Source organism: Psittacula echo, assembly GCF_963264785.1.
Source record: "Psittacula echo genome assembly, chromosome: 6".
Classification (NCBI taxonomy): domain Eukaryota; kingdom Metazoa; phylum Chordata; class Aves; order Psittaciformes; family Psittacidae; genus Psittacula; species Psittacula echo.
The window spans coordinates 68,838,753-68,859,677 of NC_137743.1; the positions used below are offsets into that span (position 1 = coordinate 68,838,753).

At 41.0% G+C, this 20,925-nt stretch overlaps 1 long non-coding RNA gene across 3 annotated transcripts; it reads left to right on the forward strand.

The window, feature by feature from the left end:
• Nucleotides 1-1,770: 1,770 nt before the first annotated feature.
• Nucleotides 1,771-20,359, forward strand: LOC308223163. Of its 3 annotated transcripts, none has more exons than XR_013957245.1 (4): nucleotides 1,771-1,855; nucleotides 11,526-11,638; nucleotides 13,610-14,656; nucleotides 17,055-20,359. It is a non-coding gene; the product is annotated as an uncharacterized lncRNA (long non-coding RNA). The 3 variants fall into 3 exon arrangements; XR_013957246.1 differs by having other exon boundaries at nucleotides 1,842-1,980; XR_013957247.1 differs by lacking the exon at nucleotides 1,771-1,855 and having other exon boundaries at nucleotides 11,096-11,638.
• The last annotated feature ends 566 nt before the right edge of the window (nucleotides 20,360-20,925 follow it).

Consider the following 20,925-nt stretch of genomic DNA (forward strand, 5'->3'; position numbering starts at 1 on the left):
GTCATAAGATGGGCCATGGAACCCTGCTTGGTTGTTGGCATAAGATGGTATGTTCTCAGCCACAATGGGTGGAATTCATCTCTCTCACCCTTACCATCTGAAAGTTAGATGAGGCTAACTTACAGTCGCAAGTATAGTAGCTGGTTCTTTCTTCACTTCTTGGAGAAGACTGTCTCTAGTATTAATAAAATAGTAGCTATATGCCTGCAGCCTTTTTGCACATCGCAGACATTAACTATTGGTTGTGATGTCATTCCCAGGAACCATGGAAATACAAGAAATGGTAGGACTTTGTACATGAGTGTGAACAAGTAGAATACAGACCCTGATTCTTCCTGAGGAAAGTTCAACTTTAAATTTGTCTCTGAGGAATCAGGAATGGTTTATCTACTGCCGGTACTTGTCCCATCCTGTAGAATAAACTGACATTGAAATGCTTTTAAGTGCATGATTGTCAGAGTTTCAGTCTTGTTATGGCTTGATGACTTAACCTTAGAAATTAATTTCAAGTTGAAAGATTCTTGAGAACAATACATTTAAAACACATAAAAGACAAGTTAGCCCCTTTGTGGCAGTATTTTAGAAGCCTTTGGAGGCAGTTTGCACACACACATACACACATACCCCTTTTTACTCAGAGAAGAGCTGCTGTCATGACAGTATCACTCTGCAGTCCTTCATTTTGCAACAGCAGCCAGATCTCAACGGATAGCTGTTTTTAGAAGAGCTTTCTGTCATGTAGTTCTGGGTGCACATTTTACCACTACTGCATGTTAAAAATTCACCTTCTATTAAGTTAGCTTCATAAAAACCAAGATAAAGTACATTTCTTAGTTGTTGAACTTCTTGTGTCTTTCATGCTGACTTTTTGGTCAACTAAACATTATTTTTTATGTATTTACTGAACTGGGATTGGCTGGGATAGAGTTAATTTCTTCACAGTAGCTTGTATGGGGCTGTATTTTGGGTCTGTGCTGAAAACAGTGTTAATAACAGGAATGTTTTATTTATTGCTGCATAGTGCTGGGGCCTTCTGTCTTTCTTAGGCTGCCTTACTAGTAAGTAGGCTGGAGGTGCACAAGGAGTTGGGAGGGGACACAGCCGGGACAGCTGACCCCAGCTGACCAAAGGGATATTCCATACCATATGGCTTTGTGCTCAGCAGTAAAAGCTGCACTGCAGGAAAAAGGAGGAAGGGAGGGGGACTTTCACAGTTAGGCTGTTTCTCTTCTCAAGTCACCATTACACGTAATGGAGCCCTGCTTCCCTGGGGATGGCCTGCCAGTGGGAAATAGTGCCCAAATTCTTTGCTTGCCTGAAGCTTTACTACAGCTTTTGCTTTACCTACTAAGCTGTCTTTATCTCAACCCACAAGTTTTCTCACTTTTACCCTCCTGATTATCTCTCATATCCCACTAGGGAAAAGCTAGCATGTAACTGCACGGTGCTTAGTTGCCAGCTGGGTTAAACCACGACAGTCCTTTCTGGTGCCCAGTGTGGGGCTCAAAGGGTTCAAGGTAATGACAGATTTGACTGGAGTTTGCTAGGCTGAATTTATAGCTGATACAGCTGTTTAGCTATTAATTACTAGGCTCCTGTGCTTGCCATGGGTCTCGCTTGCCTTGCTGTACTTTAGAGCCTGCTGCTTGTTAGCAGCTGCTTTTTGCTCTTGCTGTTTGCTGTAGGTCTTATCATCTTACCCAGCGGTGCCTGGGAGCACTTTGATAACAGCAGTGCCCAAGTGCATCGACTGGCTGATGGCCAGTGGCCAGGGCATCACTGCTGTTCCTGTGCTGCTGTGCTGGACAGGCTGGAGCTCCAGTGTCAATTTGAGTAGAAAGGACTTGACTTGTGGGTAAGTCCGTGTGGAAGCAGGACATCCCAAAGTGTCTGTGGCTGTGGGTATGAGCAGAACCATCTGTTGCTGCGTATATGTCCACGCCACAGCAGGTATACCCCTGAAGGGGCTGTGGCCCAAGGGTAAGTCCACATGGGAGAAAGTACACCTTGAAGTATCTGTGGCCATGGGTAAGTCCACAACACAGCAGGTACACCCCTGAAGGGACTGTGGCCCATGAGTAAGTCCACACTGGAACAAATCCACCCCTAAGGGACTGGGGTCTTTTGGTAAGCTCATGCTTGAGCAGAGGCAAGGAAGGTACACTGTGGTGTCCAAAGGGATCAGAGGCAGAGATTGTGATGGATATACCTTTAAATTGTTGTAACCTATGATTAGAGTTACATATTATGGGATTACTATAGCAGAAACCACTACCAGTGGAGGACCAGTCTTACAAGAGGCAGTGCAAGTGCAGCAGTGACCCAACCTGAGCTGGCCAAGTAACTCCACGCAACATACCACCTCTCCTGTCCTGAGTGACAACTGTAACAGACAGAACCCAAGTCATGGACTAATGAACTCAATGGACACTTCACAGACATTTTATGGACATTTTACAGGGGTGGTCCATCAGCTAATGATATCTGTGTATATATCAAAGGATGGAAAGGGGGAAAGGGGCTACTGAGGATCTATTGGATAGTGTGGGGCCTGAATATGATGTAAATGGTATGGAATAAGGAGTGAAGAATGTGCTTGTTTTGGCTGGGGTAGAGCCATTTTCTTCATAGTAGCTAGTATGGTGCTATGTTTTAGATTTATGATGAAAACACTGATGATAAAACGCTAATGATTGTGCTTCCTGGTGTGGTACAAGCGATGCCTGCAGCATGACAGAGGAGGAAGGATGAGCACTGTCACTGTTGGCTACATAATTATTTTGCTTGTAGATGCACGAGTTACAAGTTATGAGTTAATGTATTGTGAATTATGAATTAGAGAACTTGTGAGTTAGAAACATTGTGACTTCAGTGTTGAATTAGTGAATTCACGTGCTAGACTAGCCTGTACAAAGGGGATTGAACCCGTGTTTGTTGGATTTGTTTTCTTTCCAAATGAGCTCATAAACCAAAGTTTAACTTACAGAGTATATTAACCTGTAAATTTGAGAGATTCAAAAGGACCGTGACACAGAATGAGCAGTCTGTGGCTCTTATCCCTGTTATATGTCCAAATACTTTAAAATGGCTTCTTTCCAGAAGAGTGAAAATGCAGTGACTAGGGACATGCCTCTGAAAGGAGCAAGGGAAATCCCTCACGATACTCAAGGTCTTTGTTGGTTGTCACCCCACATTCTTGTTTTCCTTTAAGGGCCTTGCCAAAGACCTCTGGTGCCCACTCCTCTTCCCAGAGTAGTTACAATCTGCCTGGTCCTTCCCTCTTGTTTCATTCACTATGGACTTCTTAGTGTTAATGTGTGTCAGTCTGAATAATTAAAAGCAATATGTACTGCATCCCAGAAAGCTAGGAAGGTTGAAAATATGCTTCTTCCTTCTCAAAGAAAGGTGCAAACTCAAATCACAGTCAGCAGGAAAATGAATAAGCTATTTGGCAATACCATGTACAACAAAATAGCATCATAAAAATGAAATTACTTAAAGTAATATTCAAATCACGCGGTCATCGTTGATTTAGTTTCCAATTATACAGAGGTAATTGTATTAATGAAGTGCCTCATTCAGTTTGGTGGGAAAACAATTGAAAGGTTTAATGTCCTGGCATCTGCAGAAAATAAATTATATTATCTGTGCTCGTAACCCAACTAGAAACCTGATTCTTGTTTTACCCAGGGCATACTACAACATCAGTATGGCTGCTGAAGGATATTCTATGACCTTCAGGAGCCAAAACAATTCTGGAGCAATTCTAGAATAAAGTAACTGCTCTAGAATTAAATATTGAAGGAACTTATCCCAGAATTAATGACCCCATATATATAGTGATTTGAATTCCATCTTAAATTCCATGAATAGAAACATTTGCAACCTGCATTGCACTGAATATACTGGGAATGGTTTTAAAAGACCTTCTGAGTTGAACTGCTGAAGCCAGACTAGCTATAAAGAAACGTATTACAAAGAGTCTAAAGTGCATCATGTGCTTTGGAGCCAGAAGCCTGTGTCTAATATGGTGTTGAACTCCCACCAACACTCCAAGTGTTGGAGTGCATTTATGCCATAGGTGAGCTGACACAGCTCCTGCTTGTCTTCTTTCCCTTTAAATTCCCAAGTGTTCCCAGGAGCTCAGAGAGCCTAGACATTTCTCAAATGCAAACTATAATTGTTCATGGATTTTTTGTTGCCCCTTCTGCACCCAAAAAAATCCAGAAAATGTGAAAACAAGAATAATACTGAGGTCTCTTTGACTTTCATGATGCAAGAGATAACACACACATTGGGTAGAATATCTGTCCTATCAAAGTATTTTAGTATACTAGCTGTATCTATACAAATAGAATTAATAACCCAAATAGTGTTTAATCCATGATACAGTCATAATCTCTTTTAGGAAATACTTTCCTTATCCTCTAACTCATCTCAGTATGCCGTTAGCTGTAACAAAAGCATTTGCTAAATAGGGGAAGTCCCAAGTTATTTCCTGTTCTGAGTTTCAAAGAGGATGGGAGACACTGGCTGATTTATTGCCACTTTTTCCTTGTCTCGTCTGTCTAATTTTCGAGATTTCCCTCCTGATATTCACATGACATGGGAATGCAGTATGCTCTTTACTCCTTCAACCTCTTGTCATGTGCCATACCCAGCAAACAGTCCCTACTTACCATGTTGAAAATCTAAGCAACCTGCTGACTCTGTTCACACTGTTCTGCAAGAGCTGCTCTTGGAGCAGCTGCATGCACAAGATGCTTTGCTTCTCATCCAGAGGGCTGTTACATAGCAGCCTGTTAGCTACCGGTGGCCGCCAGCGCTGAGCCTGTCCTGATACATCTGGTGGGATGCTAATGTCCAAGTGCACTGAGGGTTATGAGGATGGGCATAGGCAAGAGGGCAGACGCCAGTGCTGCGCAGCAATGCTCATGTAGCCTCACTGCTAGCTAGGCAGCATAGGTAATACCTTCACCAAGTTGCACAGACTGGCTTCCAGTGTCAACCTGTCCTCTATGCCTCAGTATGAAGGCAATAGAAATGCAGAAACCCTGGAGTTGTGGTGTTTCTGTCAGTATTTTGTCTTGTTCTTCTTTTTTTCCTTTCTAGCTTAACTTGCATCTCTTTCTCCTCCCCTAAGTATGCCATTATTTATGTACATGGTATTGCCACTCCTCATCTGCTGTAGGGAGAGTGTAAGACATGGCCCTCCGAGCCTATGGATGGAGACTGTACTTGAATAGGAAGCAGTATCATGCAGGCAGTGTGATCCTCAGCACTATACTGGACCGTGTGCCTACTTTTTATTTAAATACAGGGAGGTTTGTCTCTGGAAGTGACTTTCTGAGGAAACAAAAACTAAGCTCGATTCTCAGAATATCAATGCAACCCTCACTTCTATGCACTCTTTTGAGACCTGCTACTAGCATAATTTGGCGGCTGCTCAGCAGCAGCTAACAAAGAAGTGTTGGGATCTCTGGCAGCTCATGACCTGCTGACCCTTCTTTTTCTACTCTGTATTTCTAAGTACTCTGTTCCAAAGAAGTTGTCCATTATGGGTTCCTCTTAATCACTCTTAGAAGTCTGGACAAGTTGAACTTATACACGTTTGTCCAAACAAATCTGGCCTCCAGCCATTGATCGTTTTTCTGACTTTTTTCAGAACTCTGTCTCATTTATCTTTTGTCTTTTTGACAGTGCTCTGGATAGAACTGAGTATTTTAGGCCAAAATCATAAAGAAAATTACTTAACCTGATGCTGTTACAGCTCCTCATGCACAGTCCAAAATTACATTGCTCTTTTGCCTTGCCATATCCCGTGCAAACTCGCATCTAGCTGCCAGGGCAAAAGACGGAGTTTCCCATCATTCTCTTTTCCAATTCATGCTTTTCATGCTATTCTTCCACTGAAAAATTGTTTGGATTATTTGCACGCTATTTATCAATTTGCCTTACCCTAGATCAAAGCTATTACTTTTTGAGTCTGTCATTTCTTTAGACCCCATCTATAATTCTCTCTTCACTGGTATTTGCAGTTTTTTTGTGATGTACAATTGCAAATGTCAGCAGCATGCTGAAGTTTATTTTCCTGATGAAAGTAATAGAAAAAAGCCCCAACAGCCCTCCCACCCATATTTATCATACCTCAAACATCTTACAGTTCAAAGTACTGTATGTCTTTGCAACACTGTGTTGAGGTTCCCAGTGTATACTGAGTTTTCCAGCATGCTGTGAGCCATGTTGGAAGGAAGAAGCCTATGAGGGAGCTGGAGCAGCAGTTTGGTAGCTAGTGGAAGGAGGCAGCTGGGCTGTAAGCAGCCTGAGAGCTTCACAGGGAAATTGGTTGCTGCTGGCAGGGTGTCAGTAGTAGCAGCAGGAGGCAGGAGACACAACAAAACTGCATATCCAGCTGGCAGAAGACTGGTGTCAAATGGTCTCAACAAGGCCCACCCCATGCAATCATAACCCTCATTTGAGATTCAGTGGCAGGGTTGATAATGCTGCCACAGTTAAGAGTTAATTGTGCTTAAGGGAGTTGCCCTATTTGTTGAGAAAGCCATAAAGCAGTCGTGTTACTTCTGCAGACCCTGCATGTTAAAGGAGGACAGCCTGGTGACTAGAGCCTGCAAAACCTCCTGCCTCCAGCACCTAGAGGCTTGGCAGGGAGCTGGGGGAGCCCTGGCTGGGACGGGGCCTCCTTGCCCACCGTCAAGGGACAGGCGCTCCTCAACAAACTCACACCTTTCCCAGCAGAGCCAGCTTGGATTCATTTTTCAAGTAAGATTTTTATGCAATATGATTTGAAACCTTTCAAAAACATCTACCACGTTACATGTGCTGCCTGCTCTTCAGCCATTCCTTTTATAAACCTGTCCAAAGAGGTCATTCAAGTTTGCACAGCAAGATTTTTCTTTTTAATAAGACCACAGTGTTTGTTGATTGTGGCCCTAGAACCTTCCAGGTTTTGAGTGATCACTGTGCCATGCTTCTAGTATTACTCGCATGAAACAGAAATTATGCTTAAGAGAGGTTGTTGCCAAGTGCCATTCTTTTTCCTTGAGAAAATTGGTGAGATGTTCGGTTAATAAATGCTCCTCAGTTTCCTACATGTATTATGATGATAATTCATGCTGTAATTGCAATTACAATCACATGCATTCCAGAAACTACCACAATGCAGCTAGTATCCCCTGACCCCTGCACTGAACGTAAAAGATTCCTGGTATTCACCTAGTGTTTCTTAATCAATTGATTAAGGATTTGATTTTCAATCAAGCTATCTGTTGGCAAGGTCACAAAGGCTGTTTTTATTAGCATGCAGTATGTGTTATGTTAGTGTGCAGACTGTTTGCAAGTGCAACAAGAGAGCTGGAGGTATGCTCCTTGATGAAAACAAGTCCACTGAATACTATGTTTTGCTGAGGTGAACTGACAATACCAAGCAGGAAAAGCAGGCCTGGAGTAGCCCAGGTGCTGTAATTCGTGATTTTCAGGAGCTCTGCAAGTCTTTTTAGGTTATTATGCAAACTTAGCAAGAATGAGAACTTTTCAGAGTATGAGATTTTTACTGCAGTTCATGCATGCAGCTTTTTCTCTGCTAATACAGACAGTAAGCTGTCTGTATTAGTTGGTCAGCTTTTCAACAAACTGAATTCCTGGGACTCTGCCTGACTTCCTTGGAAAATTTGAAGCTGTTTTTAAGGAGGTTCTGTGAGAAAACAGTGAATTTCACTAACTTTGGCCAGTTTATAAGGGGAAGGCTTGCAGTTACCCTCAGGCATGAGCTTGATTACATGGAGAGTAAGAAATACAGAATAAATCATATGCTTTAATTCTAAATTACATTATTTGATGTAATAAGAACTTCCGTACCAGATCAAATCTAAATTAGTTGTCTGCCAATAGTAATTCCCAGATGCCTCTGAGGAAATTGCCCTATTCTTCAACCTCCTTTTCCTACTCCAGATATAATGGATAGTTATGTAACAACCTGGCTTTAGGGGAAGTTATTCTCTAACCTCGGGCTGGTGGCTGATTTATGCCCTGAACTGTGAACATTTATATCCATTATGAATTTTTATCAGGCCCAATCTAATTCCCCACACAAATGTATGAATATGTATGTATAACCTTTTACTGAATCCTGCTAAGCACTTGGCCTTGATGATACCATTTGCCAGCACGTTTCGCAGGCGTATTACTTTTGCCAGTTTTAAATACATTGCCTTTTACTTTCATTATTACAGTCAGTGTTTACTTGGGGAATGTATCAGTGGTAGCAATAACTCCTAATCTCCTTTTCCCCAGCCACTCTCTGCCCTGAACAGCTCTGAAGCCCCAGTTGGTGCCTTCGCGTCCGTGCTGGAACAGAAGATAGTAATCTCCAGCCTGCTTGACATTTCCTGCTCCATCCCTTCATAGACTAGACCTTGCCTTTAACGTTAGGGGTGACGAAAGGCAAAGGGATGATGCTTGTAGTAAGTGAAAAGGTTAAAGTGTCTCTAGGACTACTATAATTCTGCTGACCCGTGACTTCCTGAATTTGCAAGTGTCATTATAATTTAATGTCAAGAGAAGAGTTTATTTTGGGGAGAAGTTCATTTGGTTTATAGGAAAAAATGAATTTTGGTTTGCGTTGGGTCAGGTCAAAGAGGTGCTTTTGTGCAATACTGGAGAGGGTGTTCTAGTACACCTACGTTTTATTGTGGGAGGAGGGTATATTATCTTTGATTATGGGGAAATTGGTTATACCTAGTAAAGGAGGGTGTGATCAGGAATGATTCTGTGCAGAAAAGAAGGAACTATTTTACCTAAAGAAGGAATTTCACTGTGGGCCATAAAAAAAGCGGTGGGGTTTTGACTAGAAACAAAAGAAGGGACAGTCTGTAGGGAAGACCATGCAGAAGCAGCAAGAAAAGGCAATGTTTTCCTTTCTCCTCCCAAACCTGGACATTACTGGTGGTACCTGCATTCACAGAAATTTGAAAGGCAGGCAATTCCCAAGGCTGCCAAAGGGAAGAGGGACCCTTGCAAATCAAACCTTGAATAAGCACCTGTAATGAAAAGACCCTAAGACCAACTTCAATAGTCCATATATAGAAAATCTTGAGTTTGTGAATCCTCATAACACACTCTCAGTGAGGAAATGTTATTGGGTTGAAAAAGTTCATTTACGGAGCAGAGAACAGGGACATACGCAAAGCCAACAGAGATGTGGAGTGGTTACAACAGATGCAGAAATCAAGAGGCAATAATCGCATACAGGGAACTTCAGTGATAACGGTCAGTGTAAGGTCATTTGTGGACTTAGTCACAAAGTTTCCATTCTGCTGTAAACTCTTCAGTTTGGGAGTGCTGAGACATGGTCTCTTGTTGGTTCATCTAATTATACAATGAACAGCTGTGAAGTTTTTATTTGGATTAAAATTTCCCTGGAACTCAAGGTAATTTAGATCTGAGGTTTTGGCTCTGGTCCTTTCCCAGCTTGTACTAAATATAAATTACTGCCCTACAACCATGACATGTTCAATTTATCCTCCATTTTAGATGGTTGAAAAGTGCATGCATAATTCTGTGCATGCCACACTTTCTGTAATCCACTGTGACAAATAGACCAAATGACTGAAGGTGCTAGGTAAGACACTGTATTTTAGTCACAAACCCACCCTCAGTTTAAATACCAGGCAAAAATGACATTTGAATTATTTGATTTGAGTCAATGCCAAATTCAGTCTTGTGCAAACTCAGAAAGAGAGAGGAGGAAAAAAGTGTCTTGGAATAAACCCAGTGATTTATGCGTGGGAACATAAGGCAATAACAAGCAGCAATCGATTCAATTGTAATGACAGGAGTGGGCCACCATGAAAAATATGACAACTTTTCATTGGAGCTACTGTGACTGAGGGATTGGGAACAGGGCAGTATTTTCACGCACAGATAATGACTACAAGAAAAGTAGACTTGAGGGCCAGCATTCCCAATTACAGCTTCTATCAAAAACATTGGTCAAGCTCTGTATGCCACGCTCCACTCACACTGCTGTGAGGTTCTCCATTGCTCAGTAAAATGGAGGATGACATATACTCCTGTTCTGAGAGAAATACATATATCTTCATGATCTAATTCAAAATAACTATGTTAAATTAAAAGCTGTATCCAGAAATTATGAACCTTGGTGTTGAGTTTTTATCTCCAGAGTCCATCTGATGTGCCTGTTAGTGCCATGAGTTCAGGTGCAGGGAGGCAGTGTCACCTGAGCACCCCCCAGGGAGAAAGTAGGACTGCCTATGATTTTGTCAGTCTTCACATCCCACAGGGATAATGCTTTCCAGGATTATTTTATACTCTGAAATGTTACTGTTTTTCTTAGGGCTTTTTCTACTATGTATCAAGCCTTTCTAATAAGGCCATGTTTGCATAACCAAATCTAGGGGTTCAGCTCAGGAAGTAGCCAAGACAACTTTTTAGCTAAACCTACTATTTCCACTACTCAACTGAATGCAAGAAAAAAAGACTTGCTTAGAAGGATTGTTACTGTGGTTCTCTTAGCCCACTGGTACTTGGAGAGCCTCTGAATGAGCCTTCTCTGAAGTTACACACAGAAAGGTCCGACTCTACGTATCTCTTTAAGCGATTTTGTCCTCAGCCAGAGACCTATCCTCTAATTTGATGCTTCTTGGTGGAATTATTTTTCTCTGAATCATCATGCCAAACAGTTGTCTGCTTTGTTGGTTTTTTCATAGAAAGGCACCTGTTCAATTGTAGACACTGTTCAGCCTGTTCCACTCCAGTGGTCTGCACTGCTCCTCTGAGAGCCCTGAGCTTTTCACATATTTCAGGCTGCCAGCTCTCTTATGTGCTTTTACCCAGCAGCCAGTTTTGCTCCGAAGCTCTTGCGACTGAGCCAGCTTCCATTCCTTCATAAACGGATACCCTCTTGTTACTGCAATTGAGGAGTTCCATAAGAGGCTTTTAATGTCTCCGGAGTGTTGTTATGTATGATAAAATCTTGAATTAAGCTTTACCTAAAACTTGTTCATGCAATACTCAATTACTGACAAATTGCATTTGTTTCTGCGGTTGACAAATACTTTTAGGTTTATTTCTAATACCGCCAAGTACATGGTCAGATTAATATAGGACTGAATAAAATGTTACATGCTGTCTTTGAGTAGCAGGAGCAGCTCAAAGCCTGAAATCACTACAGTATGTACACTGCCATCTTGTGTTCTGAAGTTCTAGATAATATAAAGATGCACACTGTACATATAGCTTTCCACAAAATAGGAGCTAGCTGTATGAGTGGAATATAAAAGGTTATCAGAAGATGTTTACTGTCCCTTTCTTTTCTTATAAAAAATGTAAAAAAAAAAAATGTAAAAATGTAAACCAGTCCTTAAACCAGCAAGTCTTACTGGTAACTCTGAATTCATCTGTTTTAACAATCCATTCTTTTTAATTAGTGATTTGTGGGTAACCCAGTAAGAAAAAAAGTCTACAGCCAAGCCATTCTCTTTTTCCAGCAATAAGGGCCAATGCGGACTCCAAGGAATAGCTCTGTTGCAAGGCAGCCTCTGAGCTGGTGTGGAGTTGCCAGAGGAGCTGTATGCCAAATGCTTCTCTTCTGCAAAAGGCGGTATGATACAAAAGAGCTAAGACTTGTATTTTTAGCTGGAATCTCTCTCCCTTTGGAACAACTGTAGTCCGAACATAACTAGCTCATCCCTGAGGCTGTTCCAGTATGCACCAGAGTACTAGTCACTTGGTTGAAAGAGTACCTACACTGACATTTACTTAGAAAATGAAGAAAGCAAATCTAACATCCCTGCCCCACAGGATTTATTCAAAACTGTATTCAAAACACAATACCAATGACGCATCTTGATGGATGAAATGCATACTACATGCTCTTCCCCTGAAAAGGATCATTCCTTCATAATGTGTTAATCAAAGACGTATTTTTCTACATGCATACTCCCAATTGCTTTCACTGTATAACAGTATTTAGGTCTGCCTTTTTATTACATCTTTTATTAATTCCAGTTTCTTTCTGTAGTTGTTTACCATTGCAAATGTGTAGGAGCACTCTTAACACAGCGTTGAACAATGGCTCTATAAAACCCACAGGATTTATTCTATGCAGCTGCTGTTGGCATGAAACAAGCATAAGCAAGATAGGGAAAAGGGTGCCAAAAATCAAACACTAAGCTTAGAGACACCTGGGGTAGGGCGGGAAATAGTAAAAGCGTATCAATGTAACAGACACCAAGGCTGAAGGGCAGAATGGCAGAGAATGTTAGCATGGAAGAGAAGCACGCTTGACCTTACTTGCTCAGAAGTTCCCCTCGGGTTAGTTACTTTCCATGCCAGAAACCTTTCATTCCACCTGTTTGGCATTTCTTAGCCCATTTGCACATACTTTCGCATGTGAACTTGCAGTATTATTGCCACCTCTGAAAGGCAGACATTTGTGGCACCCTTTACTGACTGTTGCAGGCAGTGCGTCTCTCTCCAAGGCTGCTTTTTATGGCTTACATGTGTACTATACTACGGCACAGCCTTTAAACAACCTTTCTGCCTTGTAAAATGAGCAGTTAGAGCTTTTGCTCCTGTAATGATACTTTTATAATACTTTAATGCTTTTTAAACTTGTCTTCAAAGGCAATATGTGTATTGTGGTCTGGTTGCATAACCTCCTGTTTCAGCAAGAGGATGACATTAAAGCTGTTTGCACAGCCCACTACAGCCAGTATTTAAGTAATGTAAAAGGCTTATTGAAAGGGACTTTGTAATTTCAAAATCTGGAATGCTCTTCCATGCTTGTTAACGCTATTTTATTTACTTTATCTGCCTGTAAGATTTGTGCCAGTTTTCTTAGCTTGCTAGCATAGTCATACTTTCTTAATTTATATCCTTTGCTGTGTTGCCATGCAAGAGATTTTCAGACAGAAAAAGCTAAATAACTACATACGAAAATAATAAAACACTAACTCAAATTGTGGTAGAAATTATATCGAATAAAGCAGAAAACTGTTTTCTATAATTTATGTACCACAGAAATGTCTGTCAGGGTGTATGTATCCCCCCCTGGTGATTGAATATAGCTGCCTGTAACAGTTATAGGAAAGGCAGAAGAGGGATCTGGGAGGAGAACTGGTGGCTGCTGTGTCCTCAGCTCCTGGAGATGTGGGCTGACAAAGCCTGTGACTGGTCAGTCTAAGCCTCTTAAGTACCTCATGCTCTACCATTTGAGTACCTGCCAACAGTTGCGATTACACGTTAGGCACACAATGTCCTAGCGATGGATGAAAGGTTGGTTTTTCCATTCCTAGCTGTTTCCATTAGCTAGTTCATCTTGTCATTGTGAGACCTTTACTGATCCTAGAAGATGCCTGTCCATCAGCCAGTCCATGCTGGTAACTACTGTCTAAAAGTTAATTGTGAGAGACAAAACATTAGGGATAATTCTAAGCATGTGAGTTGAACCTGTCCCCCCCACATGAGTAACTGTACGTTTCGGTACCTTGTCTGAGCTGCTGTGTTAATCCTGAATGTGAGATATGGAGAAAATACTTGCTCAAGTTTAGACTTTCCTGTTCCCACTTAGGTGCACCCTCTGACAACCTACAGTCACAGGCACTAGGCAGAACTGCGACCACCAGCTGCAGCTGGATCCAGCTAAACCTGAGGTGCCTGTGGGAGCAGCAATGAACTTCCAGAGAAAAAACAAGATCAGGGAATGACAGAGTTTTGCTGAACAAAACTGCAAAGCATTTATTTATATTTTCTCCTGTAATTAATATTTCTAAGCTTTTCCATGGATACAAAGGCTGTTACTGCAGCCCTTTGCACTCCTGGCAGAAACCACCACACATCCCTGGAGCACATGCTGCATTTCCCAGAAGCCTGGCACATATTTTACTCCTCAAGGAGAGTTGTCTGAAGAAAAGGGAGATCCACCACAGAACACAAAAAATTCAGGCCTTGAGTTTAAAGTTATCATAGGTTTTTATGTTTTAACAAAGCTGCCATTCCTTTAAAGTGTTCGTCTGCAGAGCTATAAATGTTAGCAAGAAAACCTCTGCTTGGGTTTATTTTCTGCTACTAAGAGCAGCTGGCCATCTGCTGGGTAAGAAGAAAGCTGTGCTTTGGTGCATTTGGAAGCAAAGGTCACAAATAGCACACCCCAGTCCTTTGCCAATGATGCGTATAGGATGTGTCTGCTCAGAAGACAACTTGTTAACCTGCCCTGCTCAGCTTACCAGATCTCCTAAGATCAGAACTCAGTATTGTGCAACTTTAAATGGGTTTCACATAGAGATGCCATCTATGTAAGAGTCTTGCTGTTCCCAGATGTGGTAGGACAAATGAAAAGATGTCACCAGATTTTGGGGTACAGCTTCAGCCTCTGCATTCCAGCGCGTGAGGCAGGGATGTCTGCTCTGTCTGGCCTGTTCTGGGACTACCTGCAGGGATTTGCAGGGCTGAGGATGCTGCCTCAAAAGCTTGCTATAGAGAGACACTGATTTGAATCAGCTCATCACAGTTCAGCACTCCGGATGTCCTGAAGATGCTTGTGTGCAGGGGCTGCCAACTCCAGAGTCTTGCTCCACTATTTAGTACATTTTAAAGAGTCCTGGGAGCACTGTACAAGGTAAGATGGAGTGAAAAATGAAGGTTGGCAAGGGAAAAAAGTAACTGGAAAGCTTTTCTGTTCAATCCAGTCAAAACATAACTAGCTGAAATCTCAGGTAACATTGACAAGGCAAAAGGGTCAAGCCTGCCTGATTTAACACAGCCAACAATGCTGTACAAGTCAACTAAAAGCTACGGAAGGGAGGAATGCTTGGCAATTCTGGGAACCATGGTATCAACAGGAAAAGAAATCTGAGGCAAATAAATTTTCCTTTTTAATTGTTTAATGGTGTTTAGAAACTGGTTAGAAGCTACAATAAAATACATTTAGACACTATAACAAAAGTGTTTAGAAAGTACTTTGCTGATAAACAAGTACACATTTCAGTTGACTACAAAATAATTGCTAAAAAGCTTTCTGTAGAAGCTTTTCTGTATTACAGCTCTGCATTTCTGCTCCAAGAGCAGAGAACTCTTCGCTGAAGACCCAAAAGCAATGCTTTTTGCTCTGAGAGTTGGAGAATTTGAATGAAGTACTGAGCAGTAAAGGAGGAATTTAAACATCTCATTGGAGAAATAAGACCAAAATTATCTCTAGCCATGTAAGGAAAAATTTAAACACAGAAGAACTCAAATTAGGGACTCAAGAACAGGCATTTCAGCTCTGTCTTGCTTTCCTATGTACCAGGAGTCTCAGCCTCTTGATTCCAGCTGAAATTTGGTATTTAAATAGGGGTAAGGCAGTTTTAATGCTCTCGGCCCAAGCTGCTCTTTACTAAGATGTTCAGGGTAAATACTGCTATTGTCACAGCAGATAATAGTCCTGATAAATGTCTCAATTTTCTAACTCTTCCTCTGCTGAATTTATTATCATGGTTTTATTCTTCCTTCAGTCACAAGGTTGTACTATTTTCCTTAACTGCCCTCTTAAAACTAATCCATACATTGGCTAAGAGGGAGTGCTCTAGCAGGGAAGCCAGCGCTACTATCGTAGAGTCTTGCTGTTCCAGCAAGCTTGGGAATGATTGCCCTGAGGTTTCTCACCAAACTGCTTTCAGTTCACAAGAGCATGAGGAATCACTCAGTACTTCTTTTTATGCCTAGTCATTAGGTATATTTACAGTAGTACTTTCTTCCTCAAAGTCTGGCACTACTTTCTTAGCCCCCACTTTCTGTTTTACAACTGTTCCTTTGCCCCTAAACTTTCAGTGCTGCAGTGCTGAGGAGCCGTGAACACAGGAACAGTTTGTTTTTTCACTTCTCAACACACAAAGAATGTTGTGTTAAAGAGAAAATAAATTCTGGTTTTCTCTCATTTGAAAATGCCTGCCTTCCTCAGTGATATCATTGCATGTAATGGAGCAGTAAGCTGGTGCCCTATCAAACAAAGAAAGCAGTAGAGATTAATTATCTCACAAATATTTTGAAGAATCAAGCAGTTCACCCATTTGTGCTGCTCCATTTCCCATGTTTTCAGCTGAAAGAGCAGGCTGCTGTATAAATTGATGGCATCCTTTTCAGCTGAGACCAGCTTAATCTATTTTGTGTTCTTCAAAAAGGAGCTGCCTTTGTTATCCCTTGTATGCACCACATTTCTCCGTTGAAACAAAGCACTGGTGAACAGCATTGGCTTGACAGTGCCTGAGACTGGAGTCCTCAGGTCTGGCAAGGCAGCAGCTGTAGCAGCATTTAAGGTGTCCCGCTGGTGCAAATTCCGCAGGATGAGCTGAAGCTATTCTTTAATTTTACATACTTAATTAAACTCCTACAATACAATAATCAAATGTGCAGATGAATTTAAATCATCACTGGGAAGGAAACAAAATTTTAAGAACTTAAAATCAAGAAATAACCAATAATTCCAGAAGTGAAATGGAGACAGATTGCCAGGCTGCCTGCTACTGACTCTCACGATTCAGCCTGCTCTAGCAGTGCTTGCTTACTTATAGGTAATGATGCTTTTTAATGGTTCCTACCCATGACTGTCCACTCTACTCTTCTCCAGGAGGCTCTCCTTCTCATCACAAAGACAGTTTAGCTGCCATTGTAGCAGCTGCTGAACTGTTCTGGTTTATAGCCTTGCGGATTCAGATAAATTGCCACTCATTCCTCTTAATATACTGTGCTGTAATTTGCAAAATCCTGAAAATCATCCCTTTTACTAGCATCTCTGATGTTAGAACTGCATTTTAAAAACTGCAACAGATTTGCATCCAAGCAGAAATGTTGCTTTTACTCATACAAATATTCTTTTCAGCTGCCTTTGATTCCATAGCCCAAGTTATAGTTGAATCAACATTTGTTTTGTTTCACAGAATGACAGAATTAGCTACATTTGTTCAAACTTCCTTGATTTACTGCTCAATCTCATTATTATTACTTCAGCCTGTCTCCTCCTTCTGTTTTTTGTTTCTCAGATGAGGCAAAACTGAAGAGCTTAGATCCAGGTCCAGGAAAAGGAGAATGAAAATGAAGTGTGGGAACTCCATGCTTCTGCCACCTCTAAAATGCAAATGGTATAGTATGGGCATGATGATAATTTAGCTAAATGCAAACCAAGAAATCACTCCTTTTCTGCTGTGGTTAGCCATGAGCGCAATACCACATGGTGGATGGTACTCATCACTCCGTGGTTAAGTTCCCTGTTCACAGCTCTGTGCCTCTGGTTCTTCTTTCACTGACTGCAATTCTTGCTTCCCATTTCTCCATTCCTTGAGGAACAGCAGAGGTACAGAAGTAACATGACACAAGGACACAAATATCTTGTATTCATGGCATTGGCAGTCTCCTGCTGAAGCCTTCTGTGGCACAAGCACATAAAAAGGCATTGCTGGATGTTCAGTTTGCCTCCGTTATCTTGCCATGTAATTGCTCAGGGTGCTTGATCCCCTCTTGGCATCGCACCTGAAAAGACCATAAAATGCCTAATACCACCACCTGTTTCTGTCTACACTCTGCCTCTTACCTAATCTATTCTCATCATCTCATCTTTGCATCAATAGTTGAGTGTTTTTCTAAACTTTGAATCCTAAAGCATGTCTCTAAAAATGAAAGTGAATTGTATTGGTCACCTGTATCTACTTAGTACATACAGTGAAAGCATCTTTGATTTGTCAGAAGACACCTCTAATTTGATAATGCAGAGGGAAGCTGGGCCAATTAGAAAGAACAATATAGTATTGCAGGAAACTGGGGGAACAGACTAGGAGGGAACTGAGTATCTCCAAGGGCTGAACTAAGACACAAGTTCAGCAATGGGGAGACCAGTGGCTGTTTGGGTAAGAGTGGATGTAGCTTAGTCTGTAAACTATGAAATCTGCTGCAAGACATCAGGACACAGCTTAACCTCAGCAGACCTTAATGGTAAGGGTAGTATTCACTCTTAGCTGTGTGTTGAAAGACTATGGACCTGAATTATGACAGGATATGAGTGCCTGTGTACATCAGAACAAATGCAGAGGCTTCACAGTAGTTGTATACTGTCTACCATTTTCACAAAGCAGCTGTCGTGCTGGGAAATTCAGATGTTTAATACAATTCTCTCTTATTAGTTATAAAATTTTGACTTTCCATTAGCAGCTACCTTTACAGGACAATTGTACTATTGTGTGCGAGATAATTGTGGAATAATATAAGATTATATAAGGATAATATAAGTATTATTGAGACAGAGTTAACAGTTTTAGTCTAAGATATAGATGTTTTATTCCACTTTGACACCTAGTTCTCTCAAAACCATGGAAAAATTCTCTTGTTTTAAGAAAAGGAAAAAAATTAAAATCAATTGCTTCCATTTGGGAATAATTTTTACATGGTCTATTCAAACACTCTGCCTTTCCCAAATACGGTGTTTATGGAATTACATTGCTTAATTGTGTGTCTGATGTTACATACCTTGGTATTTCCTAGAGCACGCTCAGGTAATTATCTTAAAATGTAATAGACACCAGAAGAAATTGTTCCTTCTCATTAAACTCTGAGGAAGGATTTGCAGTAGCTGATTTGTTTGTTAAGATGCCTTGCTATCTGCTCTAGCAAGAGGTTTTCTTGAATTAGCCACAACAGCAAAGTGCTATGGCTTTGAAATATGTCGAACATTTCTGCTAAGTTATCTGATAAATGTCCATTTTCTAGCAGCAAAGAATTCTGTAATAAGATTCAATCAAGAACTGCACAAACACACTAAGCTTTCCACCAGCACCTTTTTCGTATTTTAATGAAGCAAGAAAAATCCAACAGACTTAAACTGCATTCAGGCACAATTAGCCCTCTCCATACCCTTGTATTTCTCCTCCTCCTGAGATGCTTTTTCTCACCCAGAAGATGTAGAGCTCATCATGCCTACAATCGTCCCAAAAGGATACACAGGGATTGAGTTTCTAATTAAAACCCAAACAACATTCTCTTCCACAATACAGTTTATACATTATATGCACTTAGGAGTAAACCAATGGTTATTAGAACCAATAATATGTCTAGGGAGATGAGAAAGAGAAATACAGAATTAAGCAAATGGCATTATTAGGTCATTTCTTCTTCCTCTTGTAAATTCTGAGAAATGGCAGCAGACTGGGAGAATTTAATGCAAGAATTTTAGTTTAGTGCATCAAACTACATACTTAGAATGGATTATTTAACAAAATGCTATAATACAATCTAGCTTCCAGTATCAATCTGGAAGATCATAGAGATCCTAGAAGTACATAGAGATCCTAGAAGTATCGCGAGTTGATCTCATACTACATACACATTAAAGCACAGGGGACAGGAGAGTGCCAGGCTATAGGATTATCAGGAAAAACTGTTGAACTTGATTAGTGTTTACTAGATCCAGCTTCTCCTGCCTCACTTCCCCATGGAATGTTTTTCTACTGCCTGCTGGCTATCAAAGCAGTATCTTGGAAAAATATAGAAGGGCATCTTTCCTTTCCATAGATGTACAACTATTCAAAATGGGGGGAGAATCATAATTATATGAATTAAATGTCTCAAAAGGAAACTACCAACTCTGTTCAGAAGAAATTCATAAACTGGGCTGAGAAAGGCAATGCTCCTTCTCAAAAGGGGATTTTCAGAGTTGCAACACTTCCTGCCAGACTCTTCCACAGGAGGGCATAAAGCTGGAATGAAAAATAGATGTTCCGAAAGTAAAAAAGGAGAACTGAAAATAGTTATGAGATGAAGTCACCAAGATAAAATGCAGGTGTACAGGAGTTGCAACAGCTGGGAAAGTGTAAAGGCAAACAGTTTCTACAGAGGCTCCCTTGTCATGTTGGGCAGTTACATTTCACTTTAATTGACAGCTCTCTTAAAAAAGGGGAAGGAGAGAAAGTCTCAGGGCAGTAAAAAATAGTGCGCAAACCACACTTGAGCTCCTTTGGGATACACACCTTGAAAGCTAACTGTCTGTAAACGTGAAATTCCACTTACTTTCACTGACAAAGCCGCATGAAGCCACATGTGGTAACTATGTTCGAGTTTACTGAACTGTCTCAATAAATATATATGGAAGCTTCTTCTCTTGACAGGTTTTTGACATAAGTTGTGGAAGAGCTGAAACTGGGCAGGGCTATATATCTCTGCACAGAGTTTTCTAGGAAGCTTGCCTTTCTTCCCTTCAGTTACTTGGAGGCAGCAGGACTGTCATTACAGTAAAATGAAGAAGGTGAAATGAGTTCACTGGAAACCTGCGAAGCATGTACATTGATAAACACACCTGCCACCACTGCTGCTAGTGATAAGAGTTTAACTGGTTTTACTATTAGAAGCAAGCAGAAGAAACAAATATGCATCTTACTCAGTTTGCAAAGGCCAACCTTGAATTGCTGATGCACGGATTCATCTGTGCACACAGCTAACAATTCAGCAAGTATTTTTCTTTCATGCAAAATGTGACAGACAGAAAAGTCAGACCTGTAATTATTACAAGTACGTAGATAATATATTACTCATAACTCTGCATTAGGGCACCAGTGGAAGGCACTTGCGTCTCAGTGATCTTGGTCAGATACAGACTTACTTCTAAGCTGTAGCATTTCTAATCTGTTCAGATCATCTGGTTAACTGAAAGCAGAAACAGCTAATTATCTGTGGTAGTTTTTGTCTTTACCTGAAGAGAGTTGACCACCATGTTCAAAAACATATGTATTTTTTGTATGCTTAAAGACAAAACATGCTGCCTGCTAACCTTTTCAATATAAAATAGGGTAGCTTCTAGTTGGAGATCCCTAGATAGGAGGTTTCATTCATGGCCCATGCTCTGAAGGCTTTTATCACCTTTTTCCTAGT